General features: G+C 35.9%; 1 pseudogene; it reads right to left on the reverse strand.

Annotated features, from left to right (window-relative positions):
• Positions 1-11,239: 11,239 nt before the first annotated feature.
• Positions 11,240-12,042, reverse strand: LOC149059771 (uncharacterized; annotated as a pseudogene).
• Between the last annotated feature and the right edge of the window lie 14,682 nt (positions 12,043-26,724).

Below are 26,724 nucleotides of genomic sequence, written 5' to 3' on the forward strand. Positions count from 1 at the left end.
ATTTAAATATAATATATCTTAGACTGACAATTCATCTCCGTTCAGAATCGTTTTTCGTATACAATGATACCTATCATTGCATTCAAATCTAACCTACCCTAGTCAGAGGTCCACCCCACCACCTAATGTACAGCAGAGCGACATCTACTTACCCGCTTTTTTTTTGTGTTTTGTTTTTGCAAGGTACAATTGTGAAGGTCGAAGATTTGTGGACATAAAACACTTCTTCAATTCTTTAAAAAATATTAAACACGATCCTTTTAGTTGTACATTTCAAAATTTAAGTTTAATAAATGAAAGAAAAAATGGTTTTTTTTCGGAATTTATTTTCAAATGTGATTTGTGCAATAAAATTGACATTATATCTAACGAGCCTAAGACAACTGACATTTCGTTATCTATTAACACCGCTATTGTAATGGCAACCATAAACTCAGGACAAGGATTTGCTCAATTAGATACCATGGCAGCTTTTTTAAGCCAAGTATGTTATTGTCCATTATTGGTTTAATATTAATTATTTTTCTTACATCATCTGACTATCATCAATAGTTAGAACTTTTGTAAATGATCAAGGAATTTTCTTAAGTGTGAATTTGTGTTATTATAACATCATTATTGTTGTGTTTATCGTGAAAAATAAAACAAATTGAACTATAATAAGTATTTTTATATTTTTATAATTATTGTTATAACATAAATCTTAAACTTTTTTTTTAACAAACAAAAACATCAAAACTATTATAAAAAATATTAAAACAAGAAAATACAAACATTCTTTTGTAAGTTATTTAAACTAATTACAAATTACAACTTATGTATAAAATAATAATAAAAATTAGATTTCGTCTACATCTAACTCTGAATCAGATTCTCCTGGTCCTGGAGCTTTATCTTTTTTAAGAGGAATACTAGGCAAATTTTTAAAAAAACTTTGAACCTTATCTGGTATTACATTTTTTTCGCATAGCTTAAGTAGATCCTTTTTATTTTCAAGGCTTATTGGCATTGGTTTTGAATACAAGCAGTTAAGTTCTAATTTCATATTGGTTGATGCTATTCTGCTCCTAACATTTTTTTTACCAACATTTATGAATTTATATTCACTAAAATAATCATATTTATACCCAACAATGTAAGGATTATCTTTATTGTATTCAAAACATTTAACTTTTAGCCAGTTCATAATATTACCTTCTGTGTCAATTTTTTTATTTTTTATTATTAAGGAAGATAGTTGTTGTAAGTTTACAAAATCCTTGAATTGCATTTCTTTTACTTCATACGGTGGCTTAGATTTATTTTTATTTCGTGTTGATCTTGCAACTTGGAAAATAGTTAGCCAATCTTGAACTGTGTAAATTGGGACATTTCTTTTAGCATTTTCTATAGCACTGTGCAATGTGCATGGAATCAACCTCCATCATTGAGTGGCCACTCTCCATAAATTTATGCTCTATTTGATTGATGTTTGTTGTTTGAATAATATAAATCATAAGTGCTATAATGTTATGATTCCTATTCTGGCCACCACATGAATCTGAATATAATGTTATATGTTTTACTTCAGTAGGTAATGTTTTAATCCACTTAAAAAGGCAGGAACCAATCTCTGAACTACCTCGCTTTCCATTAATTTCAGTCCATGTAAAGCAATATGCATTTTGAGGAGGAGCTACTTCATACACAGTTAAATTAAACATGTTTAATTTCCTACTATAGTACATTAACGATACATCTGAACATGGTATTTGTAGTGTAGATTGCAAGTCAAAACTGGCAACCACATAGCTACTGGTTATTTTTGATAATGTACTATCAATATCTTTTGCTATAAAAGATTGGTGCATCCTATCTAAATGCTCATTGTGATCTTGTTCTAATTGCAGTTTATCTTCAATGCTTGCCGTTTTATACCTATCACAGGAAGCACACTGATCTTTTTTAGGCTTAAAGAATGAAAAATTGAAGTTAGTGCAAAATATTTTTCGATACACTGCAAGCTGTGGTATTTTACTACTATGGGGATGATCAATTTTATACTTATCCTTAAAATGTTCATACATTTTAGAAATTGAGAGTTTTTCATCTAAGTATAGTCTTTTGGTAGATTTACGAGTATAATGGCTTTCAACTACAGGGAAACTATTGATATGAGATTTTATTTCATTTAAATCTTCAATTGATGTTTTATTTGATGGACAATGTTTACCTTTTTTATCACAATTTATAAATAATTTGTTTTCTGATTTCCCTTGCACTGCTGTATTAATAGGCCCATTACTTATACATAGAGTAGCCGTAAAAAATTTTTGACATACTCTTATTTTCTTCATATTTAATGAAAAATAATAATTATTGCAAAGTGATCGAGGTCTTTGTGTCTTGGGAACACGGTTCGGACGTTGAGTAGCTTCTTTTATCTCTAAACAACTTAAAATAAAATCTTTTTGGCGGTTAAAATCATTTAGATTCCAATATTCTTTACACAAAATTTCCCTTTCTTTTTCAGTAAAATATTCTTGACATTTGAACTTACATTTAGCACAATTAATAGTTTTTGGTATTTTAGCACTCATATTTTTATCAAATTTTTTTATCCTTGAAGTATATTCTTGACATGAACTCCTCATCTTTTTTTTCCATAAATTTGGTTGGCTCTGGTTCCATCGACTCCTTTTTTTACCAGACATTGTTAACGATTCAGGATTATTAATCTCATCAACATTGGATGAATTGAGTGTTGTAACTTCATCTAAAAAAAAAATGTATGTTAGAACATAAAAAATATGTATAATATAATATTATAAATACAATATACTGACCATTTTGTACAGTATGGTTTGTTGATTCAACCAAGCAATTAGAAATCTCATTCCACTCATTAGGTTCCATAATTGTATTATCATCTTGTGATTGGATCACAGTTTCATTGATACAGTGACCTAAAAAAATATTAAAATTAATATTCTAATATGTTTTAATATTATATAATATTATTATGATAATTATTATTTTTTATTTATAAAATAAATATTTGCACTTACTAATGTCTTTAATAAATGTTACTTCTTCGCAAACATTTTGAAGATCATAATAATCAATATTTTCACCATTTATATAGTTTGGTTCATTATCAACAATTGGCAAACATGGTATAGTTTCAAAAGGTTCATCTAAAAATAATAAATTCACTGAAATAATATTATAATACTAAAAATAATAAATCAAAGTTATAATAATATTATATTTTTATATACAATAGAACAATTTAATTTTGTATAATATCTAACTTAATAGTAGTTAATACTGAATTGAATTAAGATAGATTTTAATAATTTATACAATTTATAAACATCCTTATATCAATTTTTTTCTGGTAAATTAAATGCACAATTTAAACATTTTGAGCTATTTATTGTAACTTGATCATAGTTAAATGTAAAAGTTGAATAAAATTAAAGTGCACTTCATAATATTATACAAAGTAAATTAATTCAAAAATTATAAAAATATTAGAGAATCATTTTGAAATTAAAATTGAATGTTATATAGAGCGAGAAGTTCTGAGAGCCCTACTTATGAATAATATTGTATTAAAAACTAGCTAAGTATTTAAGTTATAAAGCAAATACCAATAATACCACTTGTGGTTGAACCATCAATAAATATATTTTCATTCTGTTGATGAACATTTTCATTGGCATTAGGAATGTCATTGAACTCATTATTCAGCCAATGTAATACTTTTTCCACATAATCGGGTTGTGTATTGTCAATCATATGTAATTTTTCTTCTTCTTTAATTTTTGTTGAAGTACACCAGATACACAGAAGCTAAAGGTAAATAATAATAAGATCGGATATATGTAATAATATAATAATAATATGTATAATTGATACGAATAACTATAGTGCTCTGAGGCGTAATATAAAACAACGACTAATCGTCCTACAGGCTACTACATAGAACGAATATGATGCTAGTAATACAAAATGCCTAATCAGCGTCTGCTGTACTACAGTGTGAATAATTTTACTTATAATCTACATAATATAGGGTGTGTTGTTTACATTCAACACTTCCCCTTAAACAATATACCCTAACTTAGAATTAATATATCTTATTCCCATCATCTCCCTGAGTTCCTGGAATCTTGGTCGTGGAGTTGGCTTAGTCAATATGTCAGCTAACTGCTCCTTGCTTGGCACATACTCCAGAGAAAACATCCCTTCACTGAACTTCTCACGAATGTAATGATAGCGAATATCGATGTGTTTTGTTCGCTTATGGTATTCTGGATTTTTCACTAGTTTGATGGCGCTTTGATTGTCTGCATACAAAACAGGTGTATCTCCCTGTGGCTCCAGAAGATCACTGATAAGTAGCGTCAACCAAGTGAGTTCCTGTATAGACTGGCTCAGCGCTATGTATTCTGCCTCAGTAGTCGAAAGTGCTACCGATTTTTGTCTTTGTGAACACCATGCTACGATTCCATCTCCCATCATGAAAATGAATCCTGATGTTGATCGTCTCGTTGTTGTGTCACCAGCATAGTCTGCGTCACTATATCCACGCAACTTTGGTGTTACACTAGAATCATAAATTAAACCATAATTAAATGTTCCCTTTAAATATTTAAATATACGTTTCACCGCATTCCAATGAATTGTCAGAGGCTTTTCTAGATAACGACTGACAAGATTTACTGCAAAAGTTATATCAGGCCTTGTTATTTGGCTTAGATACAACAAACTTCCAACTGCTTCTCTGTATGGAACTTCCCCTGCTTCCAATGATCCTGACAAATTTGGATCTAATGAGTGTTGTGGATCTGTGGGAATATGCAGGACTTTGGTTTCTTCCATATTGAACCTCTCTAAAATGCGCTTGCAATATGAAGATTGGTGTATGAAAATTGAACCATCAGGTCTCTGATCAATTTCAATACCCAAGAAATGATCAAGTTCACCTTCCTTCGTCTCGAAGTTGTCCTTTAGATACTTCACCATTATGTCCACCAGCTGGTTATTTGTTGCTGCGATTAGTCCATCGTCTACAAAAATAGCGACAATTAGTAATTGATTGTTTTTATTACTTACGAATACACAAGGATCTGCTTTTGTTTCCTTTAGGTCAAAGTTCATCAGCATATTTTTGAACATTTTGTTCCAGCACCTGGGTGCCTGTTTCAACCCATATAGGCTCCGTTGAAGTTTGCATACTAACTGTGTTCCATCTTCGTAACCTTTAGGCTGTTTCATATAAATGTCTTCTTCAAGATCTCCATATAAGAATGCTGTTTTAATGTCAAATTGTCTGAGTACTAATTTTCTGGATGCTGCTATCGCAAGTATTACTCGAATAGAATCATATTTCACTACTGGGCTGAACGTTTCTTGAAAATCTATTCAATGAACTTGCGCACATCCCTTTATTACTAACCTTGCTTTGTACCGATCGACATCTCCGTTCGCTTTGTATTTAGTCTTGTATATCCAACCATTATTTATAGGTTTTTTATTTTGAGGCAAGTCCACAAGTGTCCATGTTTTATTTTTATTCAATGACAACATTTCATCGTTCATTGCTGCCTTCCAATCATCTGAATTGTCACCTGTCATAGCGTCTTCGTATGTAACTGGATCATTACATGCTGAAAATAATGCATCGTTATACCTTATAGGTTTATTGAGTTTTCCTCTGTCTCTGAGTGTCATTCTTGTTTGCTATCCAGCTCCTATTGGTATCTGTTCATCATCATCCAACTTTTCTTCGTCGTCGTTGTTGTCTTCCTCATCTCCAGCTTCACCTTCCGAATTTATTTCTTCCTCTTCTTCTTTATTTATGATTTTTACTTGTGTAGCTGTAGATGGACTTGTTGACTCTTTGAATATTACATCTCTGCTTATTGAAATTTCTCTTCCATCAAAGCATATACGATATCCTTTGGTTTCTTCTGAGTATCCAACGAATATACCTTTTCTACCCTTTTGATCCAATTTTCTTCGTTTTTCTTTTGGTATATGTGCATATACTTCGCTACCAAAAATTTTCAGATGATTTATATGTGGTGTTTTATTGAACCATAATTCATAAGGTGTTTTTCCTTCTCGATCTGTGTTACCTGTACGATTTATTGTATACACGACTGTATTCACTGCTTCTGCCCAAAGTGTCTTGGATAGATTTTTGCTATATAACATAGTTCTGGCCACTTCTACAATTGTTCGCATTGATCTTTCCGCCTTTCCATTTTGCTGGGGTGTGTATGGCACAGTCTAGGGTGGTCCTTATTTTTGAACTTTGAAATTGTTGGTGTAGGACCCCCTCACTTTTTTCATTGTTATGAGAAAATCATTTTGGTTAATTTTGGTCGTGACTACTCACTCCCTTCCCGTGCCCCTGGGGGGTTGAAAAATAGCCAACAAGGGTAGTTTTATCATTTTGTCGACCTAACTAAATAAATATGATACCTAGCGAAAAAATGTATAGAATTTAAATTGTAGAACGTAAAGTTTTCAATAAAAAGTTAAAGTATATTATTTATTGTAAGTCTATTACTTTCGAAGAAAAATAACAAAGTACAACATTAAAATTTTTTTTTACCAAATTGATAATTTGTAGTTATTTGAATATATTTGTTGAACGGATGAAATTATAAAAAAACATTTTCTATAAAAGTTATGTAAAATTAAATTTCTCATTAAAAAGGTTATATGTAAAATATTTATTGGATCCTTCATTGCATTGTTTGAGTCAGATTTATTAAATATTATAAATACTAAGATAAAAAAAAAACAGTCATCTTCTAATAAATACATAAAAAAAATATGTTTCTATGCTAATTAATACTAAACTAAACATGTTTTAATACAATTTACACACTTAATTCTTAAATATATATCAAACCAATTATTATTAACTATTTATATTAATTTGAACAATCTTATTTATAAAATTATAATGGGTTTTTCAAATTATTTTTTTTGCAGTCTGGATAATGGCTACGATAGTCACTGACTACTGAGTACTAATTGTTTTTGTTCTTCGTTTTTTGTTAACAAATTGTTGTAGTCTTCAATGAGTTTTATACCTCTTTCCGCCGCATCATTTACAACATTTAGTTTCTTTACAATATCAAAAGCATTTTTATAAGATTCGTCAAGAGGCCAAGTAGAAGGATCTTTTTGAAAGAAACTAATATCAAAATTGAATCTATTAAAAAATTCATTAGTTTCACTTGATATAAAATGTTCAATTTTATATTTCATAAAATACGCAATAAATTGGTCATTTACTTGAACTCGTTTACACATTCCAGGTGATTCTTTCTCAAGTTTAAGATTTTTAACCATTTTTTTTTTTTGTTTCAACTGATATATTGATATCAAAAAAAGCTAAACCAACTGATTCAAGACTTAAATACCATAAATGATTTTTAAATTTATTAAATGAAACTCTTGATATACTATCATCAATTGTTTTATAGTTATAAAGTTTTTTAATAAAATATTAAGATCATTATAAGGTGCAGTCGAAGCTAACGTTGCATCAAACCAAGCTTCAATATATACTAAGACCAAAAATATTGAAATGTCACATAACCCTTTCTCTTCTATTTTTGTTAATTTAAATTCATAGCGAAATAAATATATTTTTAGACAATATATTGCCTTAGCCATCCACCTTGTGTGGTGAAAAGCTCCTGGTAAACGGAATGTCTGGTTAGCACCGTGACCAAGGAAAAACAATGTTAGTTCTAATAACTCTCTATAGTCATCACGTGGTTGATTTTCAGACAATTTTGATTTGGCATAAAAAACAATATGGTTAATATAAGGTTTGAGGATTTCATTTACTTTTTTATTTTCAATACCTGGTTTAAATTTCGTTTTGTCTATATTTTTCCACTCTTTTTGAAATCTTTTAAAAATGGGTACATCGCAACCTACTGACTTACTCATTTTTTCGTCAAAAACACTACGAAGAACGATTTCAAAAATGTGGTGACGGCATGGCAAATATAGTAAATTTTTTTCCAAAAGTTGTTCCAATAATATGCATGTACCATTTAGTCGACCAGTGTTTACCGCAGTTGTATCGAAACTTAATGCTTTTATCGATTTTTGAATATTCCAATTTAATAATGTATCATAAATTGCAGACGCCTGCTCTTTTCCTGTACCACATTCTAACTCTGGTATTGCAATAAATGTCTCTACATCTCCATTCGTAATAATCACTGAAAGTCTGTCAATAATATTCTTACCTGTTAGAGCCGGAAGTAGTTTACCATCCCAATGTAAAACAGCAGCATTTAAATTTATTTCTTTAAATTTGTTTTTAATAATATCTGCTCTTTCTTGACGCAAATTCATTCGACAACGACGAATAGACGATCTATTAATTATTAGATCATTTATATCATGTCCTAATGCTTCAGAAAGTACTATCAAAATATGAACAGCGTCTCTATCACTTATTTTGCATTTATCTAAAGCCCCGACAACTTTTGGAGTGATAATATTAGTTTTACCTCTTTTTGTTGGTGATATAGGCTTCACACTGATATCTGTATTTGCATTGACAATATCCATATCCATATTTTCATCTTCGGCACTACTAGAAGATAATTCTAATACCTCCACATTTTTTATTAAATTCACATTGTTCTGTTGTCTTATATGTTCTGCCTCTCTCCGTTTTTTAATTCGAGCTTCTTTCCGCTGCATTTCATAATCAACTCCATACATAAAACCCGGCCGTCCAACTCTTCGCTGATTTATTAGGAACTGTTTATCTTCTTCTATTTTTAAAATATTTAGTGCATCTATGTGTGCTATATCGAAGATATTATGTAGATTAGAAATAAATTTTTGTTCTTTTATTTTGTGGCTCGCCGTTGTTCTTCCTGCATGTTTTTGTAATTCTCTCCATTCATTATATAACATTTCTACTTTATTGATACAAATTTTATCCGTTTTAGTGGGTATTCGTGCTTTCTCCCAAAATATCAACACTTCTTTTATTACAAGCTTTGCACTATCTCTTACATTAAGTTTTACAACGCGTAGATTGAAGAATAAAGTTCTTAATACTTGAACATTAGACGGTAATTTGCTTCCAGTTATTGCATTAGTATAATGATCGACTAAATATATTTTATCACGTAATATTCTAGCAGCCATTATTAATCTTAAAAAGAACTTAAAAAGAACAATAAATAGAAATAGGTATAAACTATTAAACATATAGAATAAAATTAGAGCTGTTCAAATATTAAACAACGTGACGACGTTGGGACACTCGTACTGTACTAACATACGCTCCACAGTAACTGAGAAATACGTATAAAATCAACTTATTTTATCATACCCATTAAATAATGGACATGATAAGATAAGATAAAACTATTAAACACTCATACTTTGTATCTAATCATATCTCGTACCTATTAAAAGGTATTTATAGTAAATTACTTAACTGAAATTAATATAACAAAATTATAATTTTCTTCAATAATATTAAAATATGTTACAATAGTCCGGTATAACAATAAAATGGACAACTATATGAACTTTTTACTTATAACCTTTTTAATGAGAAATTTAATTTTACATAACTTTTATAGAAAATGTTTTTTTATAATTTCATCCGTTCAACAAATATATTCAAATAACTACAAATTATCAATTTGGTAAAAAAAAATTTTAATGTTGTACTTTGTTATTTTTCTTCGAAAGTAATAGACTTACAATAAATAATATACTTTAACTTTTTATTGAAAACTTTACGTTCTACAATTTAAGTTCTATACATTTTTTCGCTAGGTATCATATTTATTTAGTTAGGTCGACAAAATGATAAAACTACCCTTGTTGGCTATTTTTCAACCCCCCAGGGGCACGGGAAGGGAGTGAGTAGTCACGACCAAAATTAACCAAAATTATTTTCTTATAACAATGAAAAAAATGAGGGGGTCTTACATTAAAAATATAAATATTTTTTTCTTACTTCTATAAATAAGGACCACCCTAAATTGGTACACTCGTCTCATGTTTTATTCCAAATTTATCCAATAAGGCTTTTACTTCAGTATTTTTATATTCCAGACCACAATCACTTCTTAAAGTAATTACTGAAATATTTAACTGATTTTTGACTGTATTTAAAAATAGTTCAAATTTATTTTTAACTTCTGATTTTTGGCTCATAAAATACACATATGTATATTTAGAATAATCATCCTTGAATATAACAAAATACTGTTTACCTCCAAGTGAATTTTCCTCCATAGGGCCACAGACATCACTGTGAATTAATTAACCTGGTTTTGTAGTTTTTGTATTGCTCAGTGTAAATGGCTCTCTGTGTTGTTTACCATAAATGCAAGCTTCGCAGAAAAATTTGTTTTTCGTTTCTGTAAATGGAATCCGCATATGTTTCAAGTAGCTCCGAACATATTGGACATTCTGATGATTCAACATTTCATGCCACTGTAGTAATGTGAGAGTTTTAACTGCAATATTTGCTTGTTCAGCTTCTTGCACTGACTTTGTCTTCAGAGCCATTGAAAACATTTTATTCTCACGAACTCCAATAGCAACTATTTGATTATCCCTTTTAAATGTACATCCATCGCTGTCTGTCATCATTTTTATACCTTTGTCAAGGCACGCTCCACACGAAAACAAATTTACCTTAAGATCAGGTACATGTAAAACGTTTGACAAATGACTGTCAACCCATATATTACCGATTTTCGCTTGAACATTTATATTCCCTTTGCCAATTGCCATGATATGTTTGCCATCACCAATACGTACTGGTAACTGAACTTCAAATGACTCATAGTTACTGAACCATTCTCTTCTGCTAGTCATGTGATCGCTAGCACCTGAATCCACATACCATTTTTCTGACTCACTGATTTTGATGTCCTTTGATTGTACACCAACCAACGCATTTCCTGAGTTGCTCTTATTTCTTCCTTTTTGTTCTAATAAGAAAATCCGGCATTCACGTCTCCAATGCCCTGGTTTTTTACAATGATTACACTTGCCTGGTTTTTTATCATTGTTCCATCGATTTTCAGAATTGCCAATTTTCGTACGTTTTTCTTTATTTGTTCCAAATGATTTCTTTGCCGAAAATGCACTACTACTTGCAGTATATCTCTCAGCATCATAACTTTGAGTTTGTCTTGTTTCCTCTACCATGAGTCTAGATGACAAATTAGACAATGTTTTGTCCACATTTGGTATCGAATCCCACGAACACTAACTTATCGAACACGGTCTCCATGTCCCCCTCGTCACCAAGGTGCGTGTCCGGCCCATCCAACAGTTCCGCCTCCTCTTCCGCTGATATTTCCATATCAACGGATTGCGAAAAGGCGGCTGTTGGTTGCTCCGTGGTCCCGGCTGTTCCGGCAGGTATTACTACCTCCGGTGCCGTGGCCGCGGTGTGGACCGGGTTAGTGGTTGGGGGGGCCGTGGTTGGTGCCGGTTTCTCCAGGCGGTGCTGCTGGGACTCATTTTGTTTTTTCGCCCGGTGGTCCCGCAGGCGCTGCTGGTTCCGGCGTTCGGCACGGCTGATCCGGGTGTGCGCGTGATGGTAGCGGCTGTTGGCGTCTGTGTGGGTGGTTGCCGTGGTGTGGGTACCGGGTACTGTAGCAGCGGCCGGATCGGTTGCACCGTGGCCGCCGGTCGTGGTGTGGCTGCTGGTCGTCTTGTCGACGCCGGTACTGCCGCTCGCCGGGGACTACGTGACCGGTTTGTGCGTACCAACGTTGTGGAGGCACCGCTCGTCGCCTTTCGAAAGACCTCAGTGCGGTCCTCCCACCCCCTTGTGTACGCGGCCCATAGTACCGGGTCCCGCTGCAGCTGTGCCGTCGTCATCTGGCGTACCCGTGCCGCCGTGGTGGTGTTGGTGGCCTCCTCCAGACTGGCCGCCCTCAGTAGTTGCTGGCTACGTTTCAGCAACTCGGCCGCTTGTTGTATGGCGGTTGGCGGTGTGGTCGGCCGTTGTTGGTCCATGGTATGGATGTTGTTCCGACTAAAATTTGTTGAATTTAGTTATGGGCTTGTTGGTGGGTGGGGTGGTGTAGGGCGGGGTTGTGTTGTGGTCGTCGCCCGTTTGAAGCAGGACACGTGGATTTTGCGTGCGAGCTGTTGGTCCGTGAGGAACACGCCTTTGCCCACGCGTCTGTGTAGCTTCACCGGTCCCCACCATTTCGGTGCGAAGCCGGCGTGAAACTTTTTGTGCGCGCTCAACAGGTGGTGCGCTTTATAGTACACCATGTCACCTGTTCGGTATTTTGTGTCCGTCTGGCCCCCTGTTACAGGTGGTACGTCCAGTACGGCACTTTCCCGTTTCGCTCTGTCCCTATCTGTGTGCTCTATCTGGTTGTCCGCTGTCCGAGTCAGTGCCCAGTCCCCGGGTCGCTTGCCCTCTTTGCCGAGGACAAGTACCGACGGTGGGTATCCTGTCTGGTCGTTGCGTCTATTCCTGATAGAGAACAGTATGGGGGCTATCTTGGTGTCCCAGGTGTTGTGGTTCCCGTCGACGAGTAGCGCGCGTAGACCTTTTTTCCTTTTTTTATTTCCTGGTTGCGGCGCTCGACTGGGTTGGCCCTCGGATGATATACCGGAGTTGTCCAGCCCTCGGCCCCCCATCGTTCGATTGCTTTGCACATGTCATTCGATACGAACTGCGGGCCGTTGTCGCTTAAACACACACGGGGATATCCGAAACGTGAAAAGAATTCTCTTTCCAGCGTTTCGGTTATTGTCTTTGTAGTGGCTGTTCCGAGCGGGTATGCTTCGGTCCATCTACTAAACAAATCCGTGGCAACCAGTAAATATTGTTTTCCCCTACTCGTACGCGGGTAGGGGCCCATGAGATCTATGCTGATTACCTCCCAGGGGTGTCGCGGTTTTCTGGCGGAGATCGGGTCATCTGCGCGCGCGTTCAGTGGTTTTGTACACACGCAAATGTGGCACGACTTGACATACAGTCGGATGTCGTTTTTTTGGCCGTTCCAAAAAAAACGCTGTCTTACCGCCCTGTATGTTTCTTTCCAACCTGGGTGGTTTGCGAGGACGTGGTTGTGGTATACCCAAATCACCTTCTGTGCTTTGTCGTTTGGTACGACTACGGGTGTGTGTTCGCCCAGCTTTTTCCGCAGAAGGCCGTCGGTAAAAATGTATTGGCTATTCTTTCTCGTGGCGTTTCTGGTGTTGTGCGCCGGCTTTTCCGGTGTCCCGTTGTCCACTATGTCTCGTATTTTGGGGTCGTTGGTCTGTCAAGTTGCGAGCATAGTGTGTGTGATGGTGTGGTCGTTGTTTGGTTTGTCCGGGTCCGTAGTGGCGAACAGATTGTCGGCCGGTGCGCTAGTAGTGGTGTTGTGTGGTGGTGTGGGTACCCCTACTAGTCGCTCCTCGAGGTGTTCCTCGTCTACCGGTGGCCCGGGTGCCGGATTCCGTGATAGCATATCCGGCGCCTCGTTCTGTACGCCGGGCACATGCGTGGTCAGGTAGTCCAGGTTAGCCAGTTGTAGTGCCCACCTGGTTAACTTGGAGTTTGTGTTTTTGGCTCGGTGGAGCCACGTTAGGGCTGCATTGCCGTGTAAAGGTCAAAACGGTGGGCTTCCAAATATGGTCTGAACTTGTCGATTGCCCAAATTATCGCGAGACACTCGCGTTTAACCGCGGCGTACCGTTTCTGTGTGTCACTAAACTTCCTGCTTGCGTAGGCGATTATCCGTCTTTCGTCCGGTCTGTCACCCCGTTGGAAAAGGACGGCACCTGCTCCTATTTCGCTTGCATCCGTTTGTAGGCAGAACGGTTTTCCGTAATCTGGTGTCGACAGTTTTGGCGAGTCGTACAAGGCGCGTTTTATTGTATTGAATGCCGCCTGTTCGGTCTCGCTCCATGACCATTTGGTACCCTGTTTGAGCCGGTCTGTTAGTGGTGCTATGGTGTCCGCGTAGTTGTCGACAAACTGGCTGTACCAGTTGCAGACGCCCAGGAACTTCCATAGGTCCCTAACTTTGGTTGGTGCGGGGTACCGCATGATGCCTTCTAGTTTCTCCGGTTGTTTGTCTATGCCGTCGGAGATGACTAGGTGTCCGAGAAATGATATTTCGGTAGATCCGAAACTGCATTTTTCGATGTTGCATGTTAACCCGTGTGTTATGAACGCCACCGCGTACGCCTGTGATGTCCCGTTATATTTTATATTGTGTCTCCGGTTGTATCCGAAGACGACAATTTGTTGAAACCGTTCTCTGTGTAGTGGGTGATAATCAGATGTTATTAAATAATTTATTAATAAAAGAACACACGTTTTAGATTTAAATGATGATTGATATTATATACTTTATTAGTTTTTAAATTGACATGTAATTTATACTATAAGCAAGCACACTACTTAGCTCGAATGAGTCGAGTTTCAGACTGAACTGCCGACAGGACTGATACTATCGTCTTGTCGCGCAAAAGCAAAATAACTAAGATAAGACGCCTACTACATACAGGCGTTATTATATTCTGTAAAACAAACGTCTCTATAGTCTATAGTGTGGGCATATAACACCCCCCGGGTTAGACGGAAGATCATTATCCTACTTTTAAACAATTATTTTGGGTAATGATTTTCCTTTTCTTATTTTAAGTTCTACTTCATTTTGTTCCGTCGAACTCGGTTGGTTTACATTGGCATTTTTAATTTTCTTAAAATTAAATATTTTTCTTATTATTATAATTGACAGAATAATTGTTAGTAAACAACATAGTATAATTAAACCAATAACATAATAATTTATATAAATTGAAGATTGCTTATAATATAAATTATCTTTTGGGATAGTGACTTCATTATCATCTTTATACTTTGAAAATACCACTTCTGGGGCTACAAATTCTTTTATTGTGTTAACATTATGTATATATTGAGTCAAATTCATAGTTGGTGTGAAGTCTGATTTTAATTCTGAATAAATAGTTCTAAACGGAATCATGCGATAACCTCCTGAAATTGCGGAACATTGTTCGCTTAGGGATAATATACCTGATCCAGTTAATACTTCTGTAATTGAATCTTTATTGGAACACGTTAAAACTAAATTTTGGTGTTTTACCGTGAAAATCCACGAATTTGATGATATGAGCTTATGAAAAATCCCATGTTTAAATGAAGTGTATTTTATTTTACAAAAATCTGTTAATTCTGTTATATCTGAATAAGAAATTAAATTTATTTCACATTCGTTTGATGTCACTACCCTTTTGGCTAAAAAGTTTTTACAAATTTTAAAACGGTTTATATCAGTACACAAACTAACATCGTTTTCGCTTAAGTTAATAAAATATTCCTGATCAATAGTTATGGCTATAAACTTAAATCTAGGTTGTATAAACATAAATCTATTATTTTCTAAATATACTGGGTTTGGTAGAACATTATATAGTTTATACATGTTACTTAATACTAAGGGAATCGTATTGATGAATATAATTAAATCATTACTTCTAACGATTGTAGTTTGCATTATTCTATACAGTTCAGACATACCAGATACATCTAATTTTACAGGAATGTTTAAGTCAGGTGAAAGATTTAATTTTATCAATTTAATTTCATCTAGCAATTGATTTGATGATAGTACTAAAGGGTGTAACTTCCCATACATAGCCGAATGTAAGATTTGAATAATTTTTTCTATTTCTAAAGCATATTGGTTATATATTAATTTTAGATTTAAAATTTGATTTTCCAATATAATTTTGATATTTTCATCACTAAACTCTTCACGTTCTGATAAAATAAATCGTCGAATTTGTCTTATGTTATTTTGTATTTCCGTCGTTGCGTCTATAGTTGGTTTATTGATCATTATTGCATCATTAGTATTCGCAGGAGTAATTATTAATTTACTTTCTGCTAAATTTTGAGATTTCTGACCACTTTTTATCATTGTTCTAATATTTGAGTATAATTTATAAACATCGTCTATTTTTATATACCCGAACAGAGTATATATCATTTCTTTTATACTGTTGGTTACATCACGTTTATGTTTTGAATGATCCTGTTCTTCAACTATTTGGACTAATTTGTTAGTCTCAAATTCAAATTCGTTCAGAACTTTTTCTGATGTAGTCTTAAACAACGAACAAATTTCAGATGTATAAAATTTCTTTTTTAAGCATAAGAAACTGCATTCATTTGAAAAACTTTCGGTCGCTTCATTACAAAGTGTTAGAGTTTCTTTCTGAAAATTTTTGATTTGTAAATAATGTGCCTGATAAATGGAGACATTTAAATATACTGCTATCTCCCAATTTGCAGCTGTTGTATGCATGTCGGAGATATAGTCGAAGTAGATTCCTGGTGATTCTTTTGCATACGAGATGTTGTACAAGGGTTCTGTTTTAATAAGATTTTCCATCATACATATTATTCTGAAACACCATTGTGTATTATTTGACTACAAGTTAATATATAAAATATATTATACTATTATTATTATTATATTTTTTATTTTTTTACACTTAAATTTAATAATACGAAATTATATTATATTACACTATCCCTTTTTTTTTTTTTTTTTTTTTTTTTTATTATTATTATTTTATTTTATGGGAAACACGGTTTAAGTTCGTTTATGTGCATTTTCACTTCTTTTCGTTCTTTTTGTATTATGACATTTTCATTGTCTTCTAATTGAGTAACCAAATACGGTCCAAGCCATTTAGGACTTAATTTGCCTTTCGGTTGGTGATTTTTTATCCAAACTCGATCACCTACATTGAAGTTAATTTCACGTCGATTTTGATCATATGTTTCTTTGGATTTTTCTTTACTTAATAATATGTTTTCTCGAGCTAGTTTGTGTGACTCTTGAAGTTTTTGTTTCAACTCGAAGACATAATCATTGTAGTTGTATCTAGGTTGAGGAGTTCTACTTAATGTATGTGGTATTGAGGCAGAGAATCCATATATTAATTCATATGGTTGGTGTTTGGTTGTTGTATGTATCGTTGTGTTGTATACAAACATTGCATATGGTACATAGTCATCCCAGTCATCAAGATGCTTATCGACATAATGTCGAAGATAAGCGGCTAACGTTTGATGTGACCTTTCAAGTCCACCATTAGATTGAGGATGATATGGTGTCGTGTGCAGTTTATCTATTTGCAATAGCTTACAACAGGCAGTAAATATTTTACCCATGAATTCTGTACCACAATCTGTTAAGATTGACTCCGGTATTCCATGTTGGCATACAAAACCTTCAACGAATGCTTTCGATACCGAATTCGCATCATGAGATACTAACGGATATGCAGCAGAAAACTTTGTTAAATCGTCCTGTAGTGTCAATATATAATTATTTCCTTTTTTAGACGTGGTGATTGGTCCAACAATATCTAGGAATATACGTTCAAAGGGTTTTGAAGATGTAGTTGTTATAACCATGGGTTGTTTGACGGTTTTATTAAGGGTTTTATTTCGCTGGCATGATTGACATGACGATATAAAATTTTGCACATCTTTTTTCAATCCTTTCCATGTATGTTGTTGTTTTATTCTTTTGATTGTTCTGGAAATTCCTTGATGACCTCCAAGTGGTGAATTGTGAAATTCTTCTATAATCTTATATTTATCTTCTTCTGTATATGTGTCATCAATGAACACTAGTACTTTGGTTTCAGAGCCTTTAAAATGGAATCGAATCATTGTGCGTATTTCAGACCAATTTAATTGATCTAATCCACAAGATATTTTTGGTAATGCGAGTTTTTTTATTTTATTTGAATCGCAGAAAATTCGTAAATTTTTTAAAGTTAAAAACATTTTTTCATTAGAAGGCTTCTGCCAATGTTTTTCTTTTGTAATTAGGTAAATAATAGTTTTTCCATTTACTTGTAACGGAGCTATTTCTGTTACCCGTTTATTTTGATTTTTTAGTTTTTTAATTTGACCAAATTTTCTTCTAAATTCGAGACCTATCCCTTTTTTCATACAGAAATCTTGAGAAACACAATTTCCTAATGCATAATCATCTGCAGCATCGAATAAATTACCCGCTGTTTCAGTAACATTATTGTTTATGATGACACGTTGGGATATTTCTTCAAGAAATTTCTGATATTCGCTAGTCGATTGAGGCGTAATTGCCGTGGTAGTAGAAACTGCTATTCTGCTAAGAGCGTCAGCATTTGTGTTCTGTACTCCTGGTTTATAAATGACTGAATAGTCGTATTCTTCTAGCAGAAGTCGCCACCTAGTAAGACGAGCGCCTGGATCCTTAACACCAAACATCCACGATAGAGGTTTGTGGTCCGTTATGATGTTAAATTTTCGTCCGTAGATGTAAGGGCGAAATTGTTTAACCGACCAAATTATTGCCAACAGCTCCTTTTCAGTAGTATTATAATTAATCTCAGCTTTATTCAATGTGCGCGATGCATAGGAAATTGGCAAGTCTGACCCAATGTTTCCTTGCGATAATATTCCTCCTATTGCACAATTACTGGCATCTGTTGTAATATTGAAAGGTCGAGAAAAGTCAGGAAATTGAAGTATTGGTTCCCTGGTCAATATGGTTCTAAATGTTTGAAATGCGTCTTCACAAGCATCTGTCCAAATAAACTGTTGATCTTTCTTTAATAAAGATGTTAATGGTTTTGATATTTTACTGAAATCTTTTATAAATTTTCGATAATAACCTATTAATCCAAGAAATGATTTTAGCTCTTTAGCATTTGTTGGAGTATTATAATTAGTTACACACGATATCTTTTTTGGATCTGGTTTTATTCCTTCATCAGTTATCAAGTGACCAAGATAACTTACTTCTTTACTTAAGAATTGGCATTTCAGTGGTTGAAGTTGCAAATGATATTTACGAAATCTTTTAAATACATCTCGTAAGTTATTTTCGTGATCTTTAATAGATGTTCCAATAACGATTACATCATCCAGGTAAACAAAAGATTTCACACCGTTGAGACCAATAAGTACTTGATTCATAAGTCTTTGGAAAGTTGCCGGAGCTCCTTTCAGTCCAAAACACATTCTGTTGAACTCAAAATGGCCCTTTTCGGTGCTAAAACCTGTTTTTTGTCTGTCTTCCGGTCGCATTGGAATTTGATGGTAACCACTCGCCATGTCTAAGCAAGAGAAATATTTTGCATTTCCCAATTGATCCAAGATTGTATTGACATCAGGCATTGGAAAAGCGTCTCCCACAGTAAGGTTGTTTAATTTACGGAAATCAACTACAACTCTGTATTTTTGTCCACCTGATTCATCGATCTTCTTTGGCACTACCAGCAATGGAGCATTCCATGGGCTATCACTGGGCCCGATTATTCCATCTTTCTCCAATTTTTCAATTTGGTTATCTATTTCTTCTTTTTGTGAATATGGAAGTCTATAAGGTCGTTGATAGATGGGTTGTGTTGTTCCTGGTGTTTTTATTTCATGATATACAGCGTCTGTACATGTAATTTTGTCTCCTTCGAGAAAAAATATGTCAGAAAATTCACTGCACAATTCTTCAATTGATACTTTTTCTCCAAGATTCATATGATCTGTTTTGAGTAAGCTCTTTAGAAGTTGAATCCTATTTTGTTCATTTTTTGTTACTTTATTAGTATGTACAAAATGTTTTATCGATTCTTCATTTATAATTTCGTGTGATAAATCTGTTAGTTTTGGTATAGGTACCACAATCTGAGTTTCTGCTGGGTTAATTATACTTATGAGAATCTGATGATTTTTTACTTTATTTAATATATTTCCACATATTATTTCATTATTTATATTTTGAGCGTAAACTAGTATGCTCTGATGTTCTTGAATTTGTAGATCTGACACATCTACTGGAATAATTGTTTCACATCTAGCTGGAATAGTTGTGACGTCATCTAATGTTGATGTAATTTCCCCTTTTCCTACGTCAATGACAATTTGATTCTCCATTAAAAATGGTTTCCCCAAAATACCATCGCCTATAATTGGAAAATTTGTCGGAACTACATGAAATTCACTTTCGGAAGATTGATTTCCATTTATGACTGTCAACATTGTAAATCCCATAGTCTTAACCGTTTGATCATTTATCCCCTGTAACATGAATATTTTTGTGTCTGATACTTGAACATCATCGTGAAGAGCATCTAGTTTTATTAAATTAAGATCGGCCCCTGTGTCTACAAGTAGTTTTACGATCTCTTTTGTACATTGTGGAATTTTATATAAAGCATGATTATCAATTAATTTGATTCTGAATGACAAGGTTCTTGCAGGTTTAAGGCTATTGTTTTTAATGCTTTGACCGATTGGTTGCCCGAGCCATTCGGTCTTGGCCCGTTTCCCGAAAACTGTCCATTGGATTTATTTGTTTTTTTCTTTTTGTAACATACATCTTCGGAGTGTCCCGGTTTATTACAATAAGTACATGTTATCTTTTTCACATCTTTATTATTTGGATTTGAATGTACTTTTGATTGAAACTTTTGCTGGCCAGTATCTTGACTGCGATTTCCATATCTACATTGATTTGTAAAATGGTTATTACGATTGCAAATTTCGCAATACTTTTGATTGTTATTTTTGCCTTGGTTTCCTCCTTTAAGTATTCGTTGAGTCTCTTTTGATGATTGGTAAATTTTCTGCTCTTCAAGACTTGCCTTCATTGCATCTTCCAGTGTTTCAAAGTTTCTTGATTTAATCACTGTTCTTAAATGAGGTAATAATCCTTCTACGTACGTCGTTAATGTAATTTCTTTTATATATGTACGTATTGCTGTGGCATCTGTGGTTGGTTTTCCCTTTGTGCTCACATTACATAATTCATTGAGTAGGTTTTCAATTTTTGTAGAATATTCATGAATTGACTCTCCTTGAGACTGTCTTGTTGATGTAAGTTCAAGTTGTAGATACCCTGGTGTACGTTTAGCACAAAAATTTGATTCGAGTAAATGTTTAAGTCCTGCCCAATCTTCTACATCGCGATGTTGAGTTATCGCAAAAGCTTTTTTACTTAATTTTGTACGAATAGCTTGTAACAAAACTGGCTTTATATTGTTATCGACATTAGACATTACGAAATCACATGCGCTAAGATAAGGATAGATATCAGCTGAATCTTCACCATTGAAAAAAGGAACCAATTTAATGGCTGTTTCTAATGAAAGAACTGTATTGTTCATTTTGGAAATGGTACACGAATTATCCACCCCCAAAATTTTTAAACCTAGTAGTTCGGTATTTTTATTTAATTGTTTTGGTGGGTTATCTTCACCAATTTGATCCGAAGGTACTGAAGTTGAAATATTCCCTCTAGTATCCGAGAATAATGATTCTACACTTCTAGATTTCCTATGGTATCTTTTATTTTGGTGTGTTCGCGACCTAGTATTTGGGCCAGTATATATTAAATTATTGTCAAAGTTATTTGGTATAGGAGTATTATAATCTTTATTTACTGTAGATGTATCTGGGCTCCTATCAGTGCTACTATTACCACTACTTGATTGAGTAGACATACATTAAAAGTGTCAATTTGTTATTATAATGTATAATAAAAACAAAACAAAACGATAATAATAATAAAAAAAAATTACAATTATGTTACTATGTCAGTAGGTTAATAATAAAAAAAAATAAAGAAATTTTATTCTATTATTCAAGTTAGTGATAATAATATTATTATAACATAAAAATATTTATATTTTATTATTATTATTATTATTTTTTTTTTTTTTACTTACAGTATGACGGTCTTTGTTATTACTCCGGACTGCATAATAATTGACTTCTTTGACAGACTATCTGGATCCCTTGTTGAACTCGCCACGTCTCTCGGTGTCGTTCCCACGTAGTTTTCAAGTTATTTCGTTTGAAGTTCTACGCTCCGAAACCGGTATGCGCGGAGACCACACTGGTGGGTTTTGTTTAATTTGAACGATTAATTAATTTCTGTTTACTAATTAATCGATGTAGACGAGATGTAGTGTAGCTTATTGTACAAGTGTGCGTATTTGTATCGACAATACGTGTTGATTGTGTATTTATAATGAAATATTATGTTGATACCGTTTTTACGTAGGTGATATAAAACAAGTAGCACCTCCTACGGTGTATTTGTAGATGCGTGTGGCGTAAATATCGGGGACTATAGAATAGTTTCCTCACCAATCTTTAGGTAAAAGCGCCTCCGTGTGAATTTATTCACTCGTGTTCACTTTTTTTTTATTTATAAAAATTATTTGAATATATTACTCACTAGACAGAATTTCTTTCAAAAGAAATGAAAATTAAAACGGCTACCGCTGCCACCAATGTTATGAACGCCACCGCGTACGCCTGTGATGTCCCGTTATATTTTATATTGTGTCTCCGGTTGTATCCGAAGACGACAATTTGTTGAAACCGTTCTCTGTGTAGTGGGTGATAATCAGATGTTATTAAATAATTTATTAATAAAAGAACACACGTTTTAGATTTAAATGATGATTGATATTATATACTTTATTAGTTTTTAAATTGACATGTAATTTATACTATAAGCAAGCACACTACTTAGCTCGAATGAGTCGAGTTTCAGACTGAACTGCCGACAGGACTGATACTATCGTCTTGTCGCGCAAAAGCAAAATAACTAAGATAAGACGCCTACTACATACAGGCGTTATTATATTCTGTAAAACAAACGTCTCTATAGTCTATAGTGTGGGCATATAACACGTGTCTCTGTAGACGCTCCAGGATTTTGTCCAAGTGGCACTGGTGTTCGTCCGTAGTATTTGAAAACACCACTATATCATCAAGATATACGTGGACGAACTCATCCAGGTACCCTCTCAATACTTCGTTCATTAAACGTACAAAGGTCATGGGGCTGTTCTTAAGGCCAAAGGGGAGGACTCGGAACTGATACAGACCCCGACGCGTCCGGAATGCCGTGTATTTTCGAGCGTTTTGGTTAAGTGTGTGAGATTACGGAGCTTTTTAGGGCTCCGTAAACCACCCACGAGTAAAGGGGAACACTTTCCTCGTGACTTGCGAGCCGCACCGCGTGAGACCCGAGGGTCAAGTCGGTGGAACTCACAGGCTTTGATACACGCAGTGGCGAATGAACGCCAAAGATTTATTTAGAAGGAGGAAAACAAACAAAAAATTTTATATTAATAAAATAATGGGCGTAAAGTCTTAGGATAACTATGGGTAACTATGGTAATAAATAATATATAATATAATGCACATGGCAAAATGCACAAAATACAGGGAAAAGTATATACTATAATGCACATGGCAAAATGCACAAAATACAGGGAAAAGAATATAATATAATGCACATGGCAAAATGCACAAAATACAGGGAAAAGTATATAATATAATGCACATGGCAAAATGCACAAAATACAGGGAAAAGTATATAATATAATGCTACGGCTCCGACAAGCGGTTACCGGCACGGAATAATCATCATACGTCGGTATGACACATTATACTATTACATGTGTTAAAGGAAAATACCCACGGCTCCGCATGACGGTTACCGGGGCACCTATGAGGAAAAATGGAGCATAAATAGAAATACGTTGTAGTGATACATAATCAAAATGAAAAAAGAAAAGAAAAAGTTGTGATACATAATCAAAATGAAAAGGGGGGAATATTGGGGGAAATAGTTTTGTACATTACACAAATGATGATGACTTGAGTTGTGGCTGGATGACGAAAGTGTGGATGACCGACGGCTGGGATAGGCTGGCCAGTTGGCCGTCGACCCCCAAGACACGTGGTCGACATGGCCCAACGGCGTCGGTCATTGGGAAAACGGAGGCTTCGCCCGACATCGGGCCCGACGTCGTCGCTTAGCCCATCATTTCGTACATTACGAGTATGGATGACAATACAAAAAACTATAAGTTGACTATTGACCACGAGGATGATCGGACCGCAGAATGAGTGGGCCGGTGGTGTTCGTTACGTCTTGACGGGAATACGTTGGTTTAAAAAGTGAAGATGGCTGGCGAACGGTGTCCGGTCGCTGGCCGTTGTTGTCGCAATTGATGTCGTAGTAGGGAAGGTCAGGGTAGGCGTATTGCGGGATTTTACAATAATATGGGTAATTAAAATAATTGCACTGCGGCGATCGCACCGACGGACGCGACAGAGGCGCCGACGGCAGCCGATGACGACATGTTACGGTGACGACGGTGAACACTGTTGCTGGCGGGGAGGTCGGGGATCAGTTATTGCATAACATAGTGGTAATCGCGGGCGCGCTATTATATTAATGGGATGGTCACTGGCCGACAGGTATGCTGATATCCTAGGTATTGGGTATACCCAGTGGTTTAATAATAATAATAATAAGGCCTGAAATTCTGTGACGTTACAAGTGGTACTTGCCAGTATCCCGACTTAAGGTCCAGAATGCTAAATATTTTTGCGCCTCGCATTTGACGTATCAACGTATTGAGGTCCGGCATTGGATAAGCGTCGGACTTAGTGACGTCATTGAGTCGTCTGTAGTCGATGCACAGTCGGGGCGATCCGTCTTTCTTTTTTGCTAAGACGACGGGTGCGGCCCATGGTGATGTGCTTTGCTCCACAAGTCCCTGTTGTTCCATATCCTGTACCATGGTGTCGATTGTGCCTGTTTTGCCTGCGGGTAGGGATATGGTTTGAGCGCTATCGGTGTTTGGTTCTTCAGGAGTATGTCGTGTTCGATTAATCTGGTGCGACCCACGTTGCCGCTGAAAACGTCCGGGTAGTTGCGAATTACTTCGGTTATTTTCGCGCGCGTGTGTATGTCACCATGTATTACCAAATTATCGATGTCTGGTGTAGGGTGGTGGTGGCTTTTCCGACCCTTCCAGCATGCCGTTGTTCTCCTATGTGTACCTAGGTGGATCGTGCTCGTTGTGTAGTCCCAGGTGACTTCGTTGTGTACGAAGAAGTCGTGTCCTAGGAGCATGTCGCAGTATAGGTTGTCCAGAATGGCTGCGGTGAAAGTGACCGTTAGGTCTCCGATCCTGGCTACGAATGTGGCGGTACCACTTGTCATTGTGGTGTGTCCGTCCGCCATTCGTACGTGTGTGGGTTGTCCGTGGTGTAGTGTGCCAAATGTGTGTGCAATGTTCGGGCTTACATATGACTTTTGTGCTTGTGAATCGAGTAGCGCTGTTACGAAGCCTGACCTAAATTCGAGCTCGACCGCGGGGGTCGGAATTTTGTCGGGGCATGTTCGTTTTTCGTTCCTCGTCGTTGGTTGTGTACTGTAGCGCGGCAACTGGTTCTGAACCACGTTTCCGGGCTCTGGTGAGCGGTTTACACCGCCATTATCAGAGCGTCCGTTTCGGTTGCCTCTGTGCTACTTGTATGTTCCAACGGTGCACGCGTGAATTTCATAGTAGTGGTCTGTGTGTTTGTGTGTGGTGGTGACGACCTACTACTTAATGAAATTTTGTGTGTGTGGGCGGGTGATATATCTGATGACGCCGAGCTCGTTGATGCGCGTTTGACAGTTATATCCCCGTCCGTGATGCCGAGTGTTGCTGGTGGTGGCGTTGTTGTGTGTGTGTGTGTGTGTGAGACGGCGGCGCGGACAAATGTCCGCCGACTCAGTTGCCGTTTCCCGACGCCGGTGTGTACCCGGGGCAGTCACTGTCCCAGTGAGGCCCTCCGCAGTATTTGCACGGGTTGGGTGATTGTGGTTTTCCAGCTGTACCGTCCGGTGCTCGCTGTTGGTATGTCGGCCGTGTTGCACGGGCTTGTCCGATCTTTTTATATTCCGGTTTCGGTTGCAGTTGTGATGGCAGTGGTGGTGGTGTCTGTTCCGGTGTGTAATCCAGGAAGCCAGCGATCCGGCGAAGGTCGGCGAATGTCGCTGGTCTTTGCAGCCGAATGTGCGTGCGGTATTCGTCTCGCGTTAATCCGGTTATCGTACTGACTAGCTGTGGTTCAGGTAGCCCGGTGTTGATGCGGCGCGCGATTTGATTTTTTTTAATCACGAATTTCGTCAGCGACTGCGTAGACGTTTGTCTAACCGATACTATCTCAGCCCGCAGTCGGGACTGTATGTCCGCGTTGTCGAACTTTTCTAGAAATTCGGCGCGGAACTCGTCCCAGGTGAGGTCCAGCAACCTGATGGTGTCCCACCATGTACTGGCTGCGCCCTTTAACTGCGGTTCAATAATGTTAGTCCAGCCCGACCTATCTATACGTGACTGGTATAGTATCGATTCCGCCTTATGTATAAACCGCACCGGGTCCTCGGGTGTGGTGCCGTGGAATTCCGGCAGTGAAAATCTTGCTGTGCGTACGTCGTCGTACGGTATCAGTATAGACTGTTGCGGTTCATATGTGTGTGTGAGTGTGGGAGCATCATGATGACACGCCGTGTTTTCGAAACGCACTGCACTGAAAAAAAAACCATTGGTATTATTGACAATATTGTCTTATTAAACTTTAACAAGGTTTATATTGGTCATCAAGATAATATTTTGTCATTATAACAATAGTTTAGATAAATTAAAAATTGTATTATCTATATAAATATACATATTGTCAATAAATTAATCAAAAAATAACAAAATTAATAATACATTATTAAAACAACAATACGTATATTATCGATCTTATTATGTACGTAGTGGGTTCTCTGACCATTAATATCTATTTATAAC

The sequence above is a fragment of the Diuraphis noxia genome, unplaced genomic scaffold, assembly GCF_037042655.1.
Source record: "Diuraphis noxia isolate RWA-SAM2 unplaced genomic scaffold, SU_Dnox_SAM2 contig0001, whole genome shotgun sequence".
NCBI classification, from domain to species: domain Eukaryota; kingdom Metazoa; phylum Arthropoda; class Insecta; order Hemiptera; family Aphididae; genus Diuraphis; species Diuraphis noxia.